The following is a 23,053-nucleotide window of genomic DNA, read 5'->3' on the forward strand; positions in this document are numbered from 1 at the left end:
TTTGTGGCCAGCCCTGTGGGTACCTTATCGAACATCACACCACTACCCCAGGTTTCCCAAGTAACATCTAGGACCCAAAAACCTCGGGGGGGGAAAAAAAGAAGCCTAAGCCATGTACTAAACCTCCTACAAACACCCCTGCACCTAGAACACCTTGTAATTTGGGTCCAACACAATTGTCTGCCTTTCCAGCACCCCCGGTATGGGCTACCCATCTATTAATTGACTTACAAACTCAACTGGAATCACTCATCAATTCTCAATTTAAAACTCTGATGAGTAAGATTGATCGACTGGTATCTTTAATTAATAGTAAACCACCTGGGTATCCATTTGACCCTTCTGGGAGTGGGATTCCCCACAAGCCCACTGCGACTTCTTTGCCCAGTCATCAAGGTACTAGTTCTACAGCTTGCCCATTTGGTTCTAACGACAGTGGGGCACGGGCACTATCTAGTACGAACATACCTCCTCCCACTTTAGGTATAAATGTTCCTGATCTCCCCTTACCTTCTAGGCTGTCTACATCTGCTCCTAGTATGCCTCCACCTCCTTCTACTCTTTTTATTCCAACATCGGGTAAGAGGAGAGAGGACAGTGCTTTTATACCTCAATTTAAAGATGGGAATGTTCATAGTACTGGGCAACTACCACCGTCACTTTCTCCACATTTGCCTCCGGAGGCCTCGCCATATGTGGTGGTTCTCACAGGTGTTCCTCCACTGTCCGGTGCACGCCAGGAATCCTACCCCGAGCTGAAGAACAAGGTTACCCATTGGCTGAATACCTATAGATCTTTACCAAGAGGGAGCTCCGGGGAAATTTTGTTCGTGCAAAGGGTGGGCTGGCTGGGAGTGAACCGAAAAGATAAGGGAGGGGATTGTGTTATTATTAATTTCAGGGATCCCAGAGTGGCTAATTTTATTCTTGAATGGCAAGACCCGTCTTCCCAGATTCTAATCTTACCTTTGCCTCTGAGTTATTTTTATCAACGGCCAGTTGGCTTGGCAAGGTCCGACGTAAGGAACCTCTATTATGGTCCACATACTGCTGCCTATAGTATTCCTGTTGCCAATTCCTTTGGCTGCTTGGACAACGAGGCTTGACTAGTCTCTTGTGTGGGGGCCACTGGTCCATCATATGGTCGGCCCAACACCTTCAAGTCGGAGGGGGAGAGTGCAGAGGGAGGTTTGTCAACCGTCAGCTTTGTCAAAGCACCCGCGATTTCCCCTGGCTCCAATATTGGAACATCTGACGATGATGTAGGTTTGTCTCTAGCATCTCACCGAGGTCATCCTGTGAGCTCAGAGATTGTATCTCTCAGTTCCCCCGATGATGCAAACTCTGGCTCTTTAATAGGGTCATGGAATGTAGCGGGGTTGGGTCCTAAACTCTCCAATCCCGACTGGGAGGCTCTGATAGATAATTACGATCTCTGTCTCTTTCAAGAGACCTGGATGACGACTTCTCCGGTTAAGGTTGGTTTTGCCTTTTACAGTGTCCCGGCTGTGCAGGGTCCCAGGGGGCGACCCTCGGGTGGTCTATGTACTTGGGTGGCTACACATTTGGGGTGTACAGTTAGTGTTATCGATTCCCACTCCTCGGATATTCTTTGTACTATTCTGAAGTTTGGGGATGGTATTTAGATATTGGTAATTAATATCTATTTACGCCCCATCCCTTTACAATTGAGATTTACCATTCTTAATGCCCTCAATGACCTTTTGATTTTGTTTTCTACACTCCCATACAAGAACATTGGGGGTGATTTTAATTGTCACTTTTAACCCCTGGTTGACATACCCTCTATCACCTCTGAGGTAGATTTATCCTGGAATATACAGGATTGTCTTATGTACCCTGTTCTGCGTCTCACACCTCTGGCTATTGAGATTAACAAGCTCGTAGTATCTCATTCTTTGCGAGCCTGCAATGGTAGACTTGCTCCAGATGCCCCTGGGAAGCATACTTATTACAGACTGGGCAAAAGCTCAACCATTGATTACATCTTGGTAACTGTGGAGTTTTGGTCTTATCTTAAATCTTTCACCATAGTGGCCAGGGCCAATAGTGACCATAATCTCCTCAGTCTGGAATTCTTGCATCATTTGGATCCATTTCGAGCCCCAGGGACTCTGGCCCAATCTGCAGTACCCAACTTAATTGCGGTGGCTGGTGGTCGTCGCATTAGGTGGGCTAAGTTTTTGTCTACCCCAAACAAAATCGCGGCTCTATATTCACAGGTGGTTACCCATTTAGCCGAAGTAACTGTTTTGATGGAGGCCAGACAGGGTCTATTATATTTCAAAGACCTAGAGACTATCCACACCAAACTTTTTTCAATGGCTGCTAGTTTTTTCTATATCACGGCAAAACCTAAGCTAAGTGGGATGAGGAAACAAGCCAATTGGCATAATTCTAGCTGTAGGGATGCTAAACAGGCACTCTTATGGGAGGTGAAAAATGGGACTTCTCATAGTATCAGAGGAGCCAGATCCTTGTACAAATCTGTTATATTTGAAGCTAAAAAAGAGTGGGAGGTCGATAGGTGGGCTAATATAAAGGACGCCCTGGTTTGTCATGATTCCAGGAACTTTCTGGAATTTAGTCAGGTGTGGTAGATGTGAAGGATCCCCAGCTATAACACCTGGCCTCAGTGAGGAGGTTTGGTTGAGGCACCTTAAGCCCCTTTTCAGTGATCCGACAAGTGACACTGTGGTTGACTTTTTATCTTCTTTAACTAATACATCTCCCCAAGTCCCTATTGAAGTAGGGGTCTCTGATCCAATTCTCTGTACTTCTTCTGAAATCCAGGCTACCCTACTAAGTCTTTCCTCTGGTAAAGCCCCTGGTTTAGACAGGATCCCTGGGGATCTATTCAAAAGTGAACCAACGGTTTGGGTTCCATACCTGTTGATATATTATAATGCTATTCTTTCTGGTATGGCTATCCCTTATACTTGGAAGGGTGCAGAAATCATCCCTATCCATAAAAAGGCCTCCCCTTTAGATCCAGTAAATTATCGGCCTATAAGTCTCATTGATGTCCTTCAGAAGGTGTTTTCCCGAATTCTATTAACTAGGCTTGAAAGTTGGATGGAAGAATTTCATATTCTATCGCCCTTTCAAGCAGGTTTTCGCCCTAGAGTCTCTACAATTGACCAACTGTTTAGGTTGCAGCTGGTACACTGGAAAACGGTGTTTTTGGGGAAGGGTTCTCTCTACCTGATCTTTGTGGATCTTAGATCCGCCTTTGATCTGGTACAGAGGGATAAGCTCTGGTTAATCTTACTTGAGATGGGCGCTCCCTCATACCTCTGTGACCTCTTCAAGCGTCTCCATTCTGGAACGTTTGCAAGGGTTCGCTATGGTATGAATGGTGAGCTCTCTGCCCCCTTCACGGTGGACAGGGGTGTCAGGCAGGGGTGTGTGTTGGCCCCTAACCTGTTTACCCTATTCATCAACGGTTTGATTACACATGTTTTGGGGGCTAATGATCTTGATTCTCCGATTTTAGCAGCTCGCAGAATACCGGCCCTAATGTTCGCTGATGACACCCTTCTACTTTCTAAATCTCCAATGGGAGCCCAGCGAACCTTGGAGGCCTTTTGTTCTTTTTGCTCCTCGAGAAATTTGGAAATTAACCTTTCTAAAACCAAATATATGGTTTTTAATTCCAAACCATCAACCTACCCCCGTCCACACTTGGAGGGATGTTTTCTTGAGAAAGTTTCTACATTCGATTATTTGGGAGCCACCCTGAATGATAGGATGGAGTGGGATTCCCATATGGTCAAGGCTAATCTTAAGTTGATTCAATCATCAGGTGGAATCCTAAAGGTTTTTAATGAATGTTCTTATAAACCCTTGGGCATTATACGGCGTAGAGCTTTGGGTCCATGCTAACGCCAGCTCTATGTCCGTTACTGAAAATAATTTTATTAGACGCCTTTTAAACCTCCCTAAGAGTACTCCTTTGATCGCCTTAAGACTGGATCTGGGATTGTTCCCTATCCAGGAGACTATTCTTCATCGACCTTTGTTTTACTGAAGGAGACTTTGGTCTACTCCAGAGTTATTAAGCTATAAGGAGGAGTTAGTCGATCTATTGTCTATTAGGGGATCGGGTAAAGTTTCGTGGCTTAAACATGTTAAACAACTTTGCTACGATATACATAGGGAAGATTTGTGGACCTCACCAGAAACATCCTGCTCTCTGATTAGCAAGAGGGCGTTGGGGGGTATTCTTAAACAGCACCACCTGAATCTCCGCGATCTGGATTCTAGCTTGGGCAGGCTGTCCCTTAAGTTTTTGGAGGTGAAGGATTACTATGTTTTGGAAAACATTTTGGATGACATCCAGCCCTCGCTAGCAACAAAACTTTATCTCCAACTCAGACACGGATCTTTACCTCTGCGGGCTTTGACACATAAATGGATGCCCTCCTCATCTAGGTGGTGCCCCTGCCCTGGTTGCGAGCATGTAGAGTAGACCGATTTGCATGTTATGCTCTTCTGTCCCTCTTATAACAGGGCACGATTTAAATGGATCATTTCCCTTTGTAAACTAAGAGGTCTTAGGGATTATAGGGAAGTTTTTAGACTATTAAAACATGATACGACCCCCGTGTTTGTCTTTGCCACCTCGAGATTTCTTCTCTCCATGTGGATCGCAAGAAATGTAATAATCAAGGCAAACCATGTGTAGCATCATGATGTTCTACCTATTGATTTACTGTTCCTTTTTCTGGTCATTGACTGTTTTACTGTTTGATATTTTTAAAGCATATTTTAACTATTTTATTTAATGTATCATGGTTGAGTATGTTCTATGAATTTTTATCATCATGTTTCTGTATCATACATCTGTGCTTTTATGGTTTTTAACCAAAATAAAGCTATATGAATGAATGAATGAATAACTTTAGAGTTTGTAATGCTTGTGTATTTTAAGCTTGGTTTGCATAGAAAGAATAAGAAACTTTCTCCTAACTGTAGCAATGGTTTAATTTTAGTTTTTGTTTCTTAATTTGAACGTCAATGTTTTTCATTTTGAATAAAAATGTGTTCCAAATCTTAGAGTGTAGTGTGGTACAGTGGAGTGGGGTAGAGAGGAGTGGAGTAGAGTGAAGTGTCGTAGGGTAGCAAGTAGTAGAGTAGAGTGCTGTGATGTAGCATATAGTGGAGTAAATTGTTATATAGTGCAGTGATGTGTTGTATAGTACAGTGGCATGGAGTACACTAGAGTGGACAGGTGTAGTGTAGAGTTGAGTAAAGTGTGATAAATTGGAGTGGTGCCGTGTACAGTACAGTAGAGTGGTGTGTCGTAGAGTGATGGAAAGTGTCGTAGAGTGGAGTAGAATGTTGTACATCGGGGTGTCGGGGCATAGAGTGGAGTAAATGGTTGTAATGTGAAGTGTAGGGGCATAAAGTGGACAGCAGTGTTGTATAGTGCAAATCAGCCTAGTAGAATCTTGTAGAGTGGAGTTCCATAGTGTGGAGAAAAGTGTGGTACAGTGGGGCAGTCTAGAGTGGAGTGCTGTATGTTGACATAGAGTGGGGTAAAGTATTGTGCAGTGGAGTACAGTGGAGTGGCGTAGCATCGAGTGGAGTAGCATCTTCTGGAGTATAGTGACGTTGAGTCGAGTAGAGTAGAATGGGATGTATGATGCTACATCGCAAGCGTTAAGATCGCATACCTTTACATCGACGTCTTTACATCGCATGCGCATTCACAACGCATGCTTTCACCTCGCAAACCATTACTTCGCTTACGCATCCAAATACATGCAAAACACATTCACCAGGCACACAAACACCCAGCATGCTTTAAAGTCGCGATTTGTTTCCCGAATACCCCCCTACATAACACACACTACCCTAAAGCCTAATAAAGTACTCTACAGTTCCCTAAGCCCTAAACCCTAAGACAGTACACCTAACACACTGCCCTACATAACACACACTACCCTAAAGCCTAAAAAAGTAGCCTACACTTCCCTAAACCCTAAGCCCTAAACCCTAAGACAGTACGCCTAACACGCTGCCCTACATAACACACACTACCCTAAAGCCTAAAAAAGTAGCCTACACTTCCCTAAACCCTAAGCCCTAAACCCTAAGACAGTACGCCTAACACACTGCCCTACAGTACGACCCCCAGCCACTGCCCTAAACCCTAAACACTACACTCTAAGCATAATCCCGCTTACCTCTTTCTCCTTGCGTAGTCCGGGTGCTCCTCCGCCTCTATCCCGGTGCTCGTCCATGCCGCCCGCCTCGCGTCCATTACACCACATACGATTTAAAAGCGTATGCGTTTTAAATGCGCATGCGATGTTATGGTACGCGGGGTAGCGGTCCGTGTCATAACGTCATTTGCGTTGTAACGCTTGTGACGTAAACGCATGATACGTAACGCATGCGGTATAATGGATATTTACCGTAGAATTATGTAGTATACAGTGGAATAAATTATTGTTGAGTGGAGTGGTATGTGGAGCGGTGGAGTGATGTGTTGTCGAGTGTCGCAAAGGGTTGTAGAGTGGAGTAGAGTGTCACAGAGTAAAGTGTTATACAGTGGAGTGGCATAGATTAGAATAAAGAGTGGTACAGTATGGTAGAGTGGAGTGGGATAGACTGTTGTACAGTTGAGTGGCATAGAACAGCGTACAGTGGAGTGGCATAGAGTGCAATAGTGGAGTACAGTGGAGTAGTGCCTCAGAAAGTAGAGTATATTAACTAGGATGCAGCGATGTAGTGGGAGTTGCGTGGAGTGTCGTAGGGAGGAGTACAGTGCTATAGAGTAAAGTAGAGTGTAAAACCAATAAGGGGCATATTTTTGAAACATCATAAGGGGTGGTGTGCGACTGGAAGTGGAACGCCGATAACGCGCTCCCCACAATATTGCATTATGGAAGGTGCTGCTAGGGCAAGGAACAGCCCAGTTCTGCACGCAACAGTTAAAGGTTGAATAAACTGATTACATTGTGAGTAACATGGTGTGCATACCACCCCTTATGATGTTTAAAAAATATGCCCCTTGTTGGTTTTGCACCCGGATAAAAAGCAATATTTCAATGAAGGATTCGATATATCCGAGGTTCCATACATGGCGAGACAGCAATCTCTTGGTAGCGTTAGAGAACACTTCGACAATGGTTACAATGTGTAAACGGACTTTTGGACTATTATTTGTCACATAGTATTCGGAAATCTCATGTACATATAAGAAGTTTTGACTAATGTACAGCGTTAGATTGTTGATCATTTTAGGCAGGACAAAGTGCATTCTGGGTGTTGATTTTCTTGAGGGTTACACAGGTAGTCAGGTGATTAACAAGCCTGCACGTAAGGGGGTGGAGTACGCACATTTTGTAAGCGGGTTCAAATGGAGAGTTGGTTAGACGGGAGACATAACACTGGTGTAGGCGCACGCAGTGCAGATAGAGAAGATATGCAGTGAGCAGGTATGTGTGAGGTCGGGTTTTGTGAGTTTACGAGGCGCGTGCAGACAAGTAGGTTTGGAGGCATTCAGAGTGTTGGTTGGGGACGTTTGATATCAAGAGAGTGAAATGAATGCGGTGATTGCGTGAATGAAGGGAGTGTAAAGAATGGTTGAATTTTCATGAGATGAGAGTTGAGCACAAATGGTTTAAGAGAGAGAGTATTAAAGAAGGAGATCTAACAGATGTGCGTAAGAGGGCGCTAGCGGGAGTGATGCACTAATTTGACACCCGAGGTAACGTGGGTTTCTTCATAAATGGTTGTTTTTGATTGTTAGGGGTGGGAGGATAATGTTCGTGGATTATAGGGAGCACAGTTTTGGTTTCCTTAATTAATTTTTTATTGATGGTTTGAACCCAAAATGATATAATTGTAAACACAAAGTACGGATTATGTGACAATTGTGGATAATGTAACACAGAAGACAACTTAATAACTATGTATTTTTTTGATTTGTTGACTTACAGTTACCCCTGACGAAGGGCTGGAAATTAGCCCGAAATGCATTGGGTTTTTAATTAACAAAAGCTGTTCAGAAGCATTCTGTGCATTTTGAATCGTATTTTCGAGGATGCCTGGATGGGCTTACAGGAATATGGGAAGCATTTTAAAATGCATCAAGCCATGTACGTGGACCAGGACAAAAATGAAAAAAATGTAAAGAAGAAATTCTGACAAACATTGTGGATTTATTTGTTTGATTAAAAGGAAGGTTTAACGTGGAATCATAAAGAGGATCCAGTATCCATTTACGCAGTGCGACTGGGAGTGGAACGCCGATAACGCTCTCCCCACAATATTGCATTTATGCCCTTGCCATTAGTTTAGCGGAATTCCCAATATAGGAATGCAATTATAAAGACTAGGGTACATTACCCGTGATAAGGCTGCTCTATGCGCAATTGCCGATCAGATTAAAATGTATACAATGCAATAATGTATATTAGTTAGGTGATATGGTTTTTAACATGCAATGTGGCAGTATTTGTCGATTGTCCGCTTTTATATCCTTGGCGAATGCGCAGCAACATTGGATATGGCAATGATTAGTTGGGTCTGTCCTCTATGTCAATAGCTCTGGCATTGTAAAGTGAAAGTTGTTTCATAACCCTTTCATAATTTCTTTGTTTGGATTTTCCTTTCCAAGCTGTATTTTCGCAATATTTTGGAGGCATTATGAATTCATAATGTAAAATTTAGAGTTGCACAAAGTCGTGAAATTTTGAATGTGTTGTCTATGTCTATGCACCATGACCTGTATTTCTACGGTCGATTGGGCGCAGGTCACACAACTTGAAAAAGGCTTCACCGAAACACGTAGTTGTATGCACAATAAAGCTTTTATGCTGTCCTTTTGGTGTGCTGCCTGATTTTTTCTGGAGACCCTGGATATTTCTATTTTCGGATATTACAAGCGGGTGTCATTACCGCTGCAGGCACCGACGTCGGAAGGAGGAGGAAGGACATCAGTGACAAGCTGCCGAACATATCTGTATTACCTATTGGCAGTCGCCAGTAGGTAGCTATAGTTAGGACCAAGTTTACAGAGGAAGAGCATGTTTTGTTTTGCTTATAACTTTGGCGTCGTTTGATGAATCTTCATGAAATTTTCCAAAATATTTCTTTGTTCATATCAGCTCCTATGTTGAAAGATAGGGCGTGATTCGTCTGGGGCGGGCCGAGAAAAAAAGGGGGTTCCAAAACGTGTTTTCTCCATGTTAATTTCCATAGGAAACTTTAGACAAGAGTACAGGTCGAACGGGTGAATGGAATTACCCCAAATTTGGCAGAGAGAATGGTCTTCGTCTAGAAAGCACACTTTTGTTTATTTGGTGTAAAACCGTTAAGTCGTTTTGGAGAAATATCAAAATTTACAGATATCGATATTTGGGAATTCTGCCTTCTGATTGGCTGAGGGGTTACGAGCACGAGCTTGCTGCTTATTGCCTGCGAGCGTTTGCAACTAGGAAGTGTTGGCAGCCATTTTGTGATTCCGTTGAAGCGAGTAAGGGGAAAAAAGGGGAAAAAGAGTAGTAAAGAGGAGGGTAGGAGCGCTGTGAGGTCTGTGGGGGTGGTTAGGGTGTGCTACACAGGGAGTGTGAAGCGATGTATTCACCCCTACCGGTCGTAAAGTGCTGTTTTGCCCAGAGTGAGATGGTGCTGAGGTGAGGTGGCGGTACACTCGGGGATGAAACCGTGAGCTGATTGCTGTAAACTGATGTGCTCTGGGAGCTGTAGCATACTGGCCGCTGTAGCATAGCTGTTCAAGTGGTGTTAGTATGGGTTTAGAATATAGCGCTATGAGCTCTGTGGGGTGGTTAAGGTGTGCTATAGAGGGAGTGTGAAGCAAAGTATTCACCCCTAGCGGTGTGAAAGTGCTGTTTTGCCCAGAGTGGGATGGTGCTGAGGTGAGGTGCCGGCACACTCTGGGATGAAACCGTGAGCTGATTGCTGTAAACTGATGTGCTCTGGGCGCTGTAGCATACTGGCCGCTGTAGCATAGCTGTGCAAGTGATGTTAGTATGGGTTTAGACTATAGTGCTGTGAGCTCTGTGGGGTGGTTAGGGTGTGCTATACAGGGAGTGTGAAGCAAAGTATTCACCCCTAGCGGTGTGAAAGTGCTGTTTTACACTCTGGGTTTAACCGTGAGCTGATTGCTGTAAACTGATGTGCTCTGGGCACTGTAGCATAGCTGTGCAAGTGGTGTTAGTATGGGTTTAGACTATAACGGGAGTGGGAAGCAAACTACTCACCCCTACCGGTCTGAAGACTCAAATGGAGTGTTTTAGCAAGCAGGAATAAAGAAAAATCGTGAAGAATATAATGCAGAATGTTGCAGTGTCACAGAAGACAAATGGTGAAATCAGGTGTGTTTAAGAAAGTGGCTGGGTGGGATAACGCGATGAAGTCTGCAAGTTATATAAAAAGTGTCTTTATTTAAGTGCCATAAATGGAACCACTGATGCAAGAGCTAAGGCATCCAGCTGAGGCAAACTCCAACCGCTTCTGCTGTATTCAAACCTAAGCTCCTGCATCAGTAAATTCCACATTACATGTTACAGTTCCATGTGACATAAACAATACCTATTAGACATGAATGACTGTAAATTGTATAATGAAAATAAAGGTTGGCTACGATTACCACACTGTGCCAACCAGTTCCTAAACAATGCCGTGTTTTTTGATCTTGATCGCCAGCTCGTGAGCAGAGGCTGAGGATGAGCTAATTTGTGTGAAAGGGCCTTGTGGATAACAGGCAGGCAGAGAGACGTGTGAACAAAGAATAGATATGGTTTAAAAATGGATGTTGGGTTAAGGCTAATTTAACAAGTAAATAGCGTATTTGCATAGGCTATACATCATCCATCCCTGGTTAGTGTGGAGACGTAAGGGCCAATAATGAAAACACAGTTCAAATGCCAAAGCATACTTAGAAAGTTATTATATGAAAATAGTTCAATTGAAGTGTCTTAAAAACATTTATAGGAAAAAGTCAAAAAAGTTGGAAAAAATCTATCCAAGAATAAAGTGAATTTCTTACAAGTCTTGGAGATTGCAGTCCGGAAGTTCTTCAGTGGCTTGAGATGCGTAATGTTCCAAGAGGCGATTTTCGAAGCTGCGCAGAAATCCCATTCTGCTAGGATACCTTTTTGCGTTGCATCCGCCATTGCTCCACTGTCCGAACAATCAAGTTTCCAAGATACTCCATTACCTGCTGGATATCTGGAGCATTTCCTAGGATGATGGCAAGGCATAGATCTATTCGCCAGTCCATTTGGCAAGTTTTGCAATAAAAAGATGGTTGCATGCAGATTGTATACGTGTAAATAAATGTCATGTCGTAGCTGGCTCCGATAATAGATAGTTGCAGGCAGCCGAAAAGTTGTTCCATTTTTTCACAGTATTGATGTAGCTTCACGTAGAGGCGTATTCTGTCGGACATGCTTGTTACCACAGGATGTGCAGCCATTTTTAACAAGCTAAAATAGTGGTAGGATGGCCGCAAACAGAGCGAGAATTATGGGCACTGTTGCTGTTATTCCAGAGATGATCGAATTAATGAAGTCTGGTATTAGATTAAAAACAGTTTGAAAGCCTGTGAGAAGGCTGGAGGAGACAGTGTTAAAAAAGTGTGCCAGACCTTAAATGTCAGATTTGTTGAAAATTGTGTAACAATTCACAAAGTGTAATGGGAGGTTTGTATTTAAAAGGGAGTGTATTTTACTTGAAGTTCGTGCAATCTGCAGTCGACAAATTACTTTTGGAGAAGTGAGGGACACTTCTGTTTGAAACAAAAGCGGTTTCAGTTTGCTCCATTTAATAAAATCTGTTTTCAAAGTAGGTATTGAAGGCCAAGTTGAACTTTGGGAGTTACTTTGTGTGGGTGGGAATAGAGATTGCCAGAGGAAGTTATCCGGTTTGAAACAGTAAGGACATACGGTATGCCAGCTCACATTGCGTAGCTGTCCATGTTATTAAGAAGCAGATAACTGCTGTTAGAAAGCTGTGTGAATGTTGGTCTGATTGTGGGAGTTGGCGTGCTTTTAAGAAAGCACGCAAGATTGGGGGCTGTAAGCTTAGAAGCGTCGTGCAGTTGGTCATTCTTGCATAGTAATGAATGACTGCCATTGTGGTCCCAATTTTCAACTGTGAGAAAAACTTTGGTATCCTCTTTAAGACAGCGATATGTAAATGGGAGAAACCACTGCTCATAAATAAATACCTTATTTAATCACATACAACAAGACAAACAACATGTACACCTAGCAGACACTACGTACTGTGGGAACCGTGGCTAGCCATGTACACAAGCCAAACATAGCACCTCTGCCACACAATGCAGAATGCGGGGAGAGATGGGAGCAAAGTGTGTGCAAAGGTGGCAAGTGATTCTCGATTATAAAAGTATACAATGCAAAGTGTTGAGGGGATGTGCCGGACAGACTTGAGTATGCAGAGCACAGACATGTACATGTCAACATACATTGATGGTCTATTGAGTGAAGTGGACAGTGGATGCAACCATGATAGTACAGTCAGTAGGGAAGATTACAAAAACATAGCCCGTACGTGCCCCTCTCCCCCCCAAATCTTTAGCGTAGTGGGCTGGCTCGGCATACGCAAGGCTAGCATAGGGGTATGAATAAAAGGCACATTTCTTTGGGTGTGGTTCTCTTCCGGAATGGCGAACATGTCTGTCAGGTCTGCGCAGCTTACACTACCACGAGGCTGATGCTGTGAGCGAAGGTGGCTGCGGGAATAATGCTCTCAGCCTGCTGGTACCCAGAAACCGTCATGGCCGCTGCGATGCACATATGCCCCACAGTTCACCTTTCGACACCGCCGTATGTGAAAGAGGGCCCACCACGTGCCGGCGGAACCTCCTGGGCTGAGGTCTGCAGGCTGGGAAGGCTCCTGAGATCAACGCTGGCTACCGCGACACAGGCAGACAGCACCCAGCCTGAGGCCCAGCACCGTGGAGTGCTCTGTATACTACTAACACAGTAGTCCAACAGGTACCAACAGTGGAACGGTATCTTGATCCCACAGTGGACAATGTTAGAACTGCATCTGAGAGTGCAGATGAAGGAACTCCTTTCGACCAGCTGTAACCAACTGTAGGTCCCAACAGTGGAACGGTGTCTTGTTCCCACAATGGAAGATGTTAGAACTACATCTGAGAGTGGAGATGAAGGTACTCCCTTTGACCAGGTGCAAGCAACTCTAGGTCCCAACAGTGAAACGGTGTCTTGATCCCAGAATGGACGATGTCCGATATTACCTGCTGCTTAGTTTTCACAGAACTCCCTCCGTTGAGGTGCATCAGACTCTGTGCTTCCGTAGCTAAGAGCTGCACATGATCATTGGGCTTGGCTTTCTGCAGTCGCTGGAGTACACCGTGGTACAGCAGGTCCGAACAGTGGAACGGGGTCTTGATGCCAGAATGGACGATGTTAGAACTGCATCTGAGAGTGCAGATGAAGGTACTCCCTTCGACCAGGTGTAACCAACTCTAGGTACCAACAGTGGAACGGTGTCTTGATGCCAGAATGGACAATGTCCGATATTACCTGCTGCTTGGTTTTCACAGAACTCCCTCTGTTGAGGTGCATCAGACTCTGTGCTTCCGTAGCTAAGTGCTGCACATGATTATTGGGCTTGGTGACGGCAGTCGGTGGAGTACACCGTGGTACAGCAGGTCTGAACAGTGAAACGGGGTCTTGATCCCACAATGGACGATGTTAGAACTGTATGTGAGAGTGGAGATGAAGGTAGTCCCTTCAACCAGGTGCAACAAACTCTAGGTCCCAACAGTGGAACGGTGTCTTGATCCCAAAATGGACGATGTCCGATATTACCTGCTGCTTGTTTTTCTCACAGAACTCCCTCCGTTGACGTGCATCAGACTCTGTGCTTCCGTAGCTAACTGCTTCACATGATTATTGGGCTTGGTGACTGTAGTCGGTGGAGTACACCGTGGTACAGCAGGTCGGAACAGTGAAACGGTGTCTTGATTCTGTGATTGATGATGTAAGAAGTTAAAGTTTGTGATGATTTGTGTGTACCCCCTCCGATTAGGTGCAACCAACTCCTTGCTTCCAAATCCAACGGCACGTGGCTGTGAGGCGTTAATGATCACTGCCTCTGGCCTACACTGCGGTCAGCAGGGCTTACAATTCAGATCGAGTGGTGATTGTTTATTTACAGAATCCAGTACGCAACTAACTACAACGTCTATTGAAATATACACAATAGCCTTTTAGTATACTTGCTTGAAGACTTTTTTTAAGATGACTTATAGGTCCAGTACAATTAACAAATTCTTCTTGGTAGTGGTAAAGAAAACTGAATAACAGTGTACACAGTGGACAGCAGAGATCACAATTCGAATTGTTTTGATTTATTTATTGCAGAGTTTTGTGTAAATTATGTTGTTGTATTTTGTGAAGAGGAAGTGAGAAAAAGTATTCATGGAAGACTGTGCTCACTACTGCCTTCAATTTACACTGCAGACAGCAGTGTTCACAATTCAGATTGAGTCGCTATTGTAGATGAAGCAGTCCTGTAGGCAAAAGACATTGCTTCAGTGCGCTCTGTCCGCACCATGCATACGCATCATCACAGGGTCCACACGCGCTTTTTGTTGCTTCGGTAATGGCAAACTGGGCAGCACAAGTCAACACCACGTGGCTCTGGGCCCTTGCTGACCGCTCTCTGGCCTACACTGCAGACAGCAGTGTTTAAAATTGAGATCGAGTCGCTATTGTAGATGACGCAGTCCTGTAGGCAAAAGACATTGCCCCAGTGCGCTCTCCTCCCCACCGGGCATACTCATCATCACAGCGTCCGCACACAGTTTTTGTTGCTTTGCGTACGGCAAATAGGACGGCTCAAGTCAACGCCACATGGCTGTGGGCCCTTGCTGACCGATTTCTGGCCTACACTGCAGACAGCAGTGTTTACAATTCAGATCGAGTCTTTATTGCAGATGCTGTAGTGTTGTAGGCAACAGACATTGCTCCTAGTACGGCCCGCCCGCAGCACACATCATCGCTGGCTCTGCACATGCTGAATGCGATTTTGAGAAAATATATTTACCATAATATAAGTTTATTACAGTTAGAAATATATAAATGTTTAAAATATTTTAGATTATCGCTTGTTCTCATATACACTTTAAACTTATTTAGATATAGCATTGAGATGAAAAAAAATATGAGGGAATGGCGTTCCCGGCGCGACACCATATGTTTATGACGTAACACAGGGCCTGGCAGCGTGCACTCATCGCATACGCAACGCGCAGTGGGCGTGACCCCATACGTACATGACGTAAGGCGCGGCTTGGTACTGCGTACCCGTCGCATACCAAAGTAGCAGCTGGCGCGACCACATACGTATATGATGTTATGCGGGACGCAGTGCCACAAACACGTCGGATACGAAATGTGCATCCTTTACGAGTTTAGCAGTATGGAGGATAGGATTCGCGTGCTGATGGAGCTTGGTACACTACCGGTACGGGACTTCAGTTTTCTCAACAACATAAAAAAACAACGATATACATACTTTTTTTTGAAGATATAAAACATTACATATTATTCAAATTAAAAAAAAAGGATAATAGAGTTCCAAAATCTTACAAAAAATTTTTTTGTAAGATTTTCAAAATCGGGCGCGTGAGTTATAGTTAGCTCAACTAACTATAATGAGCGAATTTCTCTGGTTTTATATGAGCCAAATGTCCAACTAACTATACCATCCCTGAAACCTATGTTTTTTTCAGTGAATATATATATATATATATATATATTCACTGAAAAAACCATAGGTTTCAGGCACGTTATAGCTAGGAATTAGCATTTAAAAAACCTTAGAAATTCACTGAAACAAACATAGGTTTCAGGGGTGTTATAGTTAGCTGGACTTTTCACTCTTACAAAACCATTGAAATTCCCCCGTTATAGTTAGTCAGCTAACTATAACTTGCACGCCCGCAATGCACTGCTGATGACGTCACATATTACATCACTCATAACATGGTCAGTGACATCACTGATGAAATCACTGATGACATTTCAAATGACATCACTAGTGACATCACTGATGACATCCAGTAAGTGACACAGAGCTGCATTGCAGAGAGATGTAAAAAGGGGTACGGCCTAGACCACCTCTCTGCAACACAGCGCAGTGGCACTTACTGGAAGCACCTGGTGGGCTAGTTGGCCCCCACGGTCCCTCATTATTGAAGGGGAATTATTTCCCCAACTTAAAACGCGCCATAGGGCGTGTTTGCACATGTTCACTCAGGCCCCGTCCCCTCCCTTCCCCACTGTGTAAACACGCCCTGTGGTCGTTTTTAGTTGGGAGATTAAGTTCATTTGAATCCTGAGGGTTCCTAGGGGCAAAATAGCCCACTAGGTGCGTCCAGTAAGCGCCATTGCAGAGAGGTGTAAAAAGGGGCACGGCCTGCACCACCTCTCTGCAACGCAGAGCAGTGGCGCTTACTGGAAGCACCTGGTGGGCTAGTTGGCCCCCAGGGTCCCTCAGGATTGAAAGGGAATTATTTCCCGAACTTAAAACGCGCCACAGGGCGTGTTTGCACACGTCACCTCAGGCCCTGTCCCCTCCCTTCCCGACTGTGTAAACGCACCCTGTGGCCGTTCTAAGTTGAGAGATTAAGTCCCCTTGAATCCTAAGGGTCCCTAGGTTCAAACTAGCCCACTAGGTACCTCCAGTAAGCGCCACAGAGCTGCGTTGCAGAGAGGTGTAAAAAGAGGTGTGGCCTCAGAACACCTGTCTGCAACGCAGCTCCCTGGTGCATACTGGAGATGCCTGTTGGGCTAGTTGGCCCTCAGGGACCCTCAGTATTGAAGGGGAATTAATTCCCCAACTGACAACTGCTCAGGGGGCGCATTTGCAGAGTGCTGCAAGGAGGGGGCGTGGCCTCCGGCACGATGCCGGTTTTTTATTTATTTATTTTTTTTCAGAAGGAGGGATGTGTGGCCCCCCTTCTTTTTCTAATTTATTGGCCCTGGGGACCCCATCCCCCAGGGCCTGCCACCTAATTTTTTTTTTTTTAATTTGGAAGGGGGCCGTGTGGCCCTTCTCCCAAGGCCTTAATCGGCCCGGGGACCCCAACCCCCGGGGCATGGCCTTTTTTTTTTATTCTTTAGGAGGGGGCTGCGTTGCCCCCCTCCTCAGGCCACTTATGGCCCCGGGGACTGCATCCCCCGGGCCCGGCCTTTGTTTTTATTATTTTAAAAAAAAATATATTTATAGAAACACCTAGGACATGCTGGACAAACCGTATGTACCTATCACCATGACGATTTGCGTGATATTCATTAAAAGGCGACTATGCATACAATGAATCCACGTGGAATGTATTTACACCGCTAGTGAAGCTCTACCGTGCCTAATCCCGGTGCCCCCGCCGGTGGGTACTCTCCAAGTAGACACCCTTGTCGTTTATTTATACAAACATGGGTAGCTATTGACGGGCACATTTAATACACACGCACACCAAGCCATTCAAAGGGGATTCGACAAAAATTCGACCAAAACTATGCAAGAAACCCCCCTCACGGATAATAAAACACACATCCACCGCCGGATGTGTAACACTTTTTAGTTTACTCTCTGGAAAGGAGCTGAACCTTGCTTGAGAGTCACAGCACGCTCCTGGCTGAGCCCAATGCTGTGTTACACCTACCAGTGCCCGCCGAGTGCCACACACCTCTGTGTTGTATTCCACCAGCTAGTGCGTATGCTATGACACTCTCTAGCCCATGTGCACTGTAACACCACCCCTTGAATATGTTATGCCACACTTGCCTTCGCACGGGTTATATTGCACCATCTAACGTGCCTTCCTCAATGCCTATGTTATAATGCACAGCGCTATGCCATACATATTACAATCTGGGATCCATATCTTTGTCACTGTGCATATGCAACGTTACACTCCCCAGCACATATTTTATATTGCAACTTTAGAGACTAGTTAGGTTACACAACTCTGCCCTGTGCATATTACACTCCAAGGCGCATATCGCATAGCACGCGCTAATGCCTGTGCTATCTCGCGCTCTCCAATGAATCTGTCATTGCGCACAATGTATTGCATATTATATTTCACGCCCCGGTTCATCTTATATCACACTTTTTGGTGCATAGTTTATACCATACACTATATTTAGTTTTCATTTTCAATCGTGCTCTCAGGACAATGTTCTATATAACACTGCGTTCACCTACCCTTTTCACGGGCATTACATTTTGCGATGGGGGGTGGAGGGTCAGGGGTTTTTTTTGCCAAGTGAGCCCGGAGTCACAGTCACAAACGTCCTCTTCTTCCTGAATAAAAGTGATATTATGCTGCATTCTTGTTCATATTTTAAGTAGTTCGCACAGACACACATTTTAAAAACAATAAAGTTCCTAATACCCACCATCTCTGAACAGTTAGCTTGCTGCCCCATCCACCTTCTCCCCATCCTATGTTGTCTGAATCCATGGACTAGCCTCCTCCCTCCTGCCATGCATGGTCTGATGTGCTGCCACTGCCCTCCATTTAGCATGATGTACCAGTCCACTATTCCTGCCCTCCATTGCCCAATTATATGCCCCATCATTGACCTCCTGCTTAGCCTCTGTGCTTAGCTTGCTGCCCTTATTCTCCTTCCCCCTGCCCTCCGATGTCTTTGTGCATGCCCCTGCTCCATCTGTTTTACCCACCATGTTCCATGGACCTGCCACTCCTATCTACTCTGAGTGTTCTGTTGAGCTGCCACTCCCCTCCCACCTGCCTAGCATTGTCAGATGACTGTCACCTGTCCCTGCCACCTCCACCCTGCCTGTCCACATGCCATGCCCCTATCCCCTTCCTCCTGTCCTCCATGGTCCATTTTACTGCCACACCCTTTTGCCCTCCCTGGTCTGTTGTGCTGCAACTGCTCCTCCTGCCTGCCCCGTGTGGTCTGTTGTGAGGCCCCTTCCCCTGAACTCTCTTGTCTGTGCCCAGGTCCTGACCCTCCCTTCTATCCTCCATGGTCCTTTGTGCATGCCCCTGCACCCTCCCTCTTGCCCATCATAGCCATTGTGCTGCCACTAACCCTCCTGCTTGCCATGCATGGTCTTCTGTGCTGCCACGGCCCCTCCCACCTTCCCTGTTTGGTCAGCTAGCTGCCCCTGACCCCCTCCCACCTTCCTTCCATGGTCTGTGTGTATGTCATCATAGTCTCACTGTTGCTCTCCATGGTGTTTCTTGTTTCTAGTGCCTATCCTGCCTGACCTCCATAGTTATCTTGCTGCTCCTTCTCCGCCCCCTTGCCCCCATCCCTCTGTTTCCGTGTGCAGACCCCTATTCCCTCCCTCCTGGCTTGTCTGTTCCATTGTAATGCCCCTGATCCGTCCCTCCTGCCCTTTATGGTCTGTTATGTTGCAGCTTTCTCTCCTGTCTGTCCATTATGGTCAGCTAGCTACCATTACCTCTTTCCCCTCTGTTCTCTGTTGTCCATGTGCATGGTCCTGTCCCCTCTGTTCTCTGTTGTCCATGTGCATGGTCCTGTCCCCCTCCCTATTGCTTTCTATGGATTGTTGTGCTGCACTCCCGTCCCGCATGCCCTGTGTGGTGTATTGTGCTGCTGCAACCCCTAATGCCTGCTCTGTAGGGTCAGTTTGGTGCACCTCTCCATGTCCCTCCTGTCCTCTGTTATCCGAGTCCATGTCCCTACCCCAATTCCTCCTGCCTTCCATGATCCAATGTACCATACTTGTGAACATTTTGAACTTGGTAAGAGGGAGATTTTGAAAACAAACTGGGGTATTGATTTTCCCCTTTGAGTTACATTGAAAAAGAGGAGATTGTAGACAGGAGACAGATCAAATAAAGCCCATTTGAGCTTGAAAACATTGGATGTTTCCTGGCTGAATCGGGTCTGTTGGCATGTATGGTTGTACTACCACTGCCTCTTCCTTCTGCCCACAATGGTCTATTATATTGCCACAGCCTCTCTTGCCAGTCCTGTATTGTTGGTTTGTTGCCCCTGACCCCCTTTGCACTGCCCTCCATAGTCTGTTGTGCTGCCACTGCCCTTCCTGCCTGCCCAGTGTGGTCAAATTGTTGCCTCTGCACTCTCCTACCTGTCTTCAATTTTCAGAGTCCGTGCCCCTGACCTCTGCCTCTCAACAGTATCCCAATGAACAACTAGATTGCTAACATTCTATATTTATTACAAAAGTTTGGAACGCCTGACATCATCTTGATGTAATCAAAACTGTAATACCTAGAGCCTTTCCTTTAGAAATTACATATATGAGAGGGTCTTATTTGCATCAAAATTATGGTTAGTGCTCTAAAAAACTAAAATGAGGACATATTTTCTGAGTTTTCAAACAGCTACAAAGCACTTTTAAATTATTTGTTATCTTTATGCTTTTTTATCCAGTTGACCACTTGATTAAATGTTGCACTTAGGGGAGAGGATGTGGTGTTACTTCCAGAGCTGCAGACTTTGCAACTGGGGAACCAGGTTGGAGTTTCTGTTTCAGCTCAACATTCTGTGATTCTGGTCAAATCACTTAATCTCCCCATGTCTACAACCAAAATGAATTTGATCTCGTGTGATGTAACCAATGCTCATGTAAAGCACTCCAATACCTGACAAGTCTGCACTATATAAAACTGCAAAAACACAAAATATAAGGGTTTTGCACCCTTCTGTCATTGGGCTACATGTGGGCTACATCTGGGTGATATTTGTGCTGCATTTGGGCTCTTTTGTCTCTGGTGGCCATCTTGGGAGATTTATTTGATATGAAGTTTCCTAATTTCCTCATTTACTGCAGTCTCCTCAGTGGGAAATACTTTCAGTTTTTTACTTTGGTTCCATCAAGAAGGTATTCAGGAATGTCACACATTTGCCATAAATTCTAAATGTTAGCACTCTAGTTGCTCATTAGATCACTGAAGTAAAGCTACTGCTCACCATGGAAGTCTGCTGCTGGTATTAAAAGTGCATGTTTCAGTCTGCATGTCAGAAATGTTTAATGAAATAGAAGAGGATTTGAGAAGTCACTCAAAATGTGCCCTAATTTTTCTTTCTTCAGCACTAATCATAATTTCTATGGTAACACGAACCCCCTCATTTTGTTTCTTTTTAAATTAAATGTTTTAAGTGTTACCAGTTTATTCCAATCAAGATGGCTTCAGGTGTGCCATACTTTTGTCATAAGTAAGACAGTAAGCACTCTAGTTGTTCTTAAGAACACTCTGGGACATTCTGTCATTGGGCTATACTTGGGCTACATCTGGGTGATATTTGGGCTACATTTGCACTCTTTTGTCTCTGGTGGCCATCTTGGGAGACTTATTTGTTATGAAGTTTCCTAATTTCCTCATTTACTGCAGTCTCCTCAGTAGGAAATACTTTCAGTTTTTTACTTTGGTTCCATCAAGAAGGCATTCAGATGTGTCACACATTTGCCATAAATTCTGAACGTTAGCACTCTAGTTGCTCATTAGATCACTGTAGTAAAGCTACTGCTCACCAGGGAAGTCTGCTGCTGGTATTCAAAGTGCACGTTTCAGTCTGCTTGTCAGAATTTATTTATGAAATAGAAGAGGATTTGAGAAGTCACTCAAAATGTGCCCTAATTTTTCTTTCTGCAGCACTAACCATACTTTCTATGGCAAAATGAACCCCCTCATTTTGTTCCTTTTTAAATTAAATGTTTTAAGAGTTACCAATTTATTCCAATCAAGATGGCTTCAGGTGTGCAATACGTTTGTCATAAATAAGACTGTTACCGCTCTAGTTGTTCTTTAGAACACTCTGGGAAGCTGCAGTAGAACACAAAGGAATCAACTGACACTCTCTGCCCTTGTTGGATGTACATGTTTTACTGAGAATGTCAGACTTCATTCTCACATGACTGAGAGAAAGATAATGTGAATTTACAGAAAATATGCTCTCAGTTTAGCTTATAGATCACCTTGCAAACCTCTGTGTGAAAAGCATGAGAAAATAGTTTTCTCTCAAACATGACTCATGATATCCCAGCAGAAGGCTTTTTCACATGGTAAAATCACCTTAGAACACACCACAATTCCTAAAATGTGTATGGTACCATCAAAAAAAGATTTATAATGTAACTAAAGTCTTAAAACCTTCTGTTAACTGCAATACTTTTTAATGAGGTGCTATCATATATATTGGTCCCAAGATGGCTGCCAACACTTCTTGGATGAAGTACTGACAGCCAATCAGATCTGACGATGAGATGTGTGGTTATGCTCCGCCCAGATATATATGTGATTTTGATTTTCTCAGGAACTACTGAACGGATTTACACCATTTAAGCAAAAGTCATGACTCTGAACCAAGGTCTACCTTTCTGCCAAATTTGGTGTAATTCCGTTCAGCAGGTCGGGCTGTAGCTGCGGCTAAAGGTCCTATGGGAAATTGCATGGGGAAAACACGTTTTGGGACCGCCCCTTTTTTCTCAGCCCCCGCTACACAACTCATCCCGAGACTTTCATGATAGGAGCGGACCGGAGTTGGCCAAAAGTTTTGAAAATTTCACGAAGATTCGTCAACGGGCGCAAAAGTTATTCCAAATAGAATGTTGTGAATTTCCTATGGAAAATAGGTCCTAACTATAACTACCTACTGGCGACTGCCAGTAGGTAATATATATATATATGTAGACGATCCAAAAACCCTTTCCACTACGGGAAGGATGACAGCACTCGCTGTTTTTTTTTTTTAATTCACAGCGGTGACTTTATTTTCGTAACAGACGCGTTTCGGATATACTCCTTCGTCAGTGTTGCACAACTGGCACTGGGAGACACCATCTTTTTTATCGTCACACTCTTAGACATAGAAACAGATGAGGGATCATAGAGTACCTATGATAGGCGCCATCTTGTAGTGTGGTGCGTATTTGTTGTTTACATAGTTTTCAATGTTAATACATTTCATTATAGCCATTCCATTCGATATAGACACAAGCAATGCATTGTAAGGCTAATCCT

Source organism: Triturus cristatus, chromosome 3_2, assembly GCF_964204655.1.
Source record: "Triturus cristatus chromosome 3_2, aTriCri1.1, whole genome shotgun sequence".
Classification (NCBI taxonomy): Eukaryota; Metazoa; Chordata; class Amphibia; order Caudata; family Salamandridae; genus Triturus; species Triturus cristatus.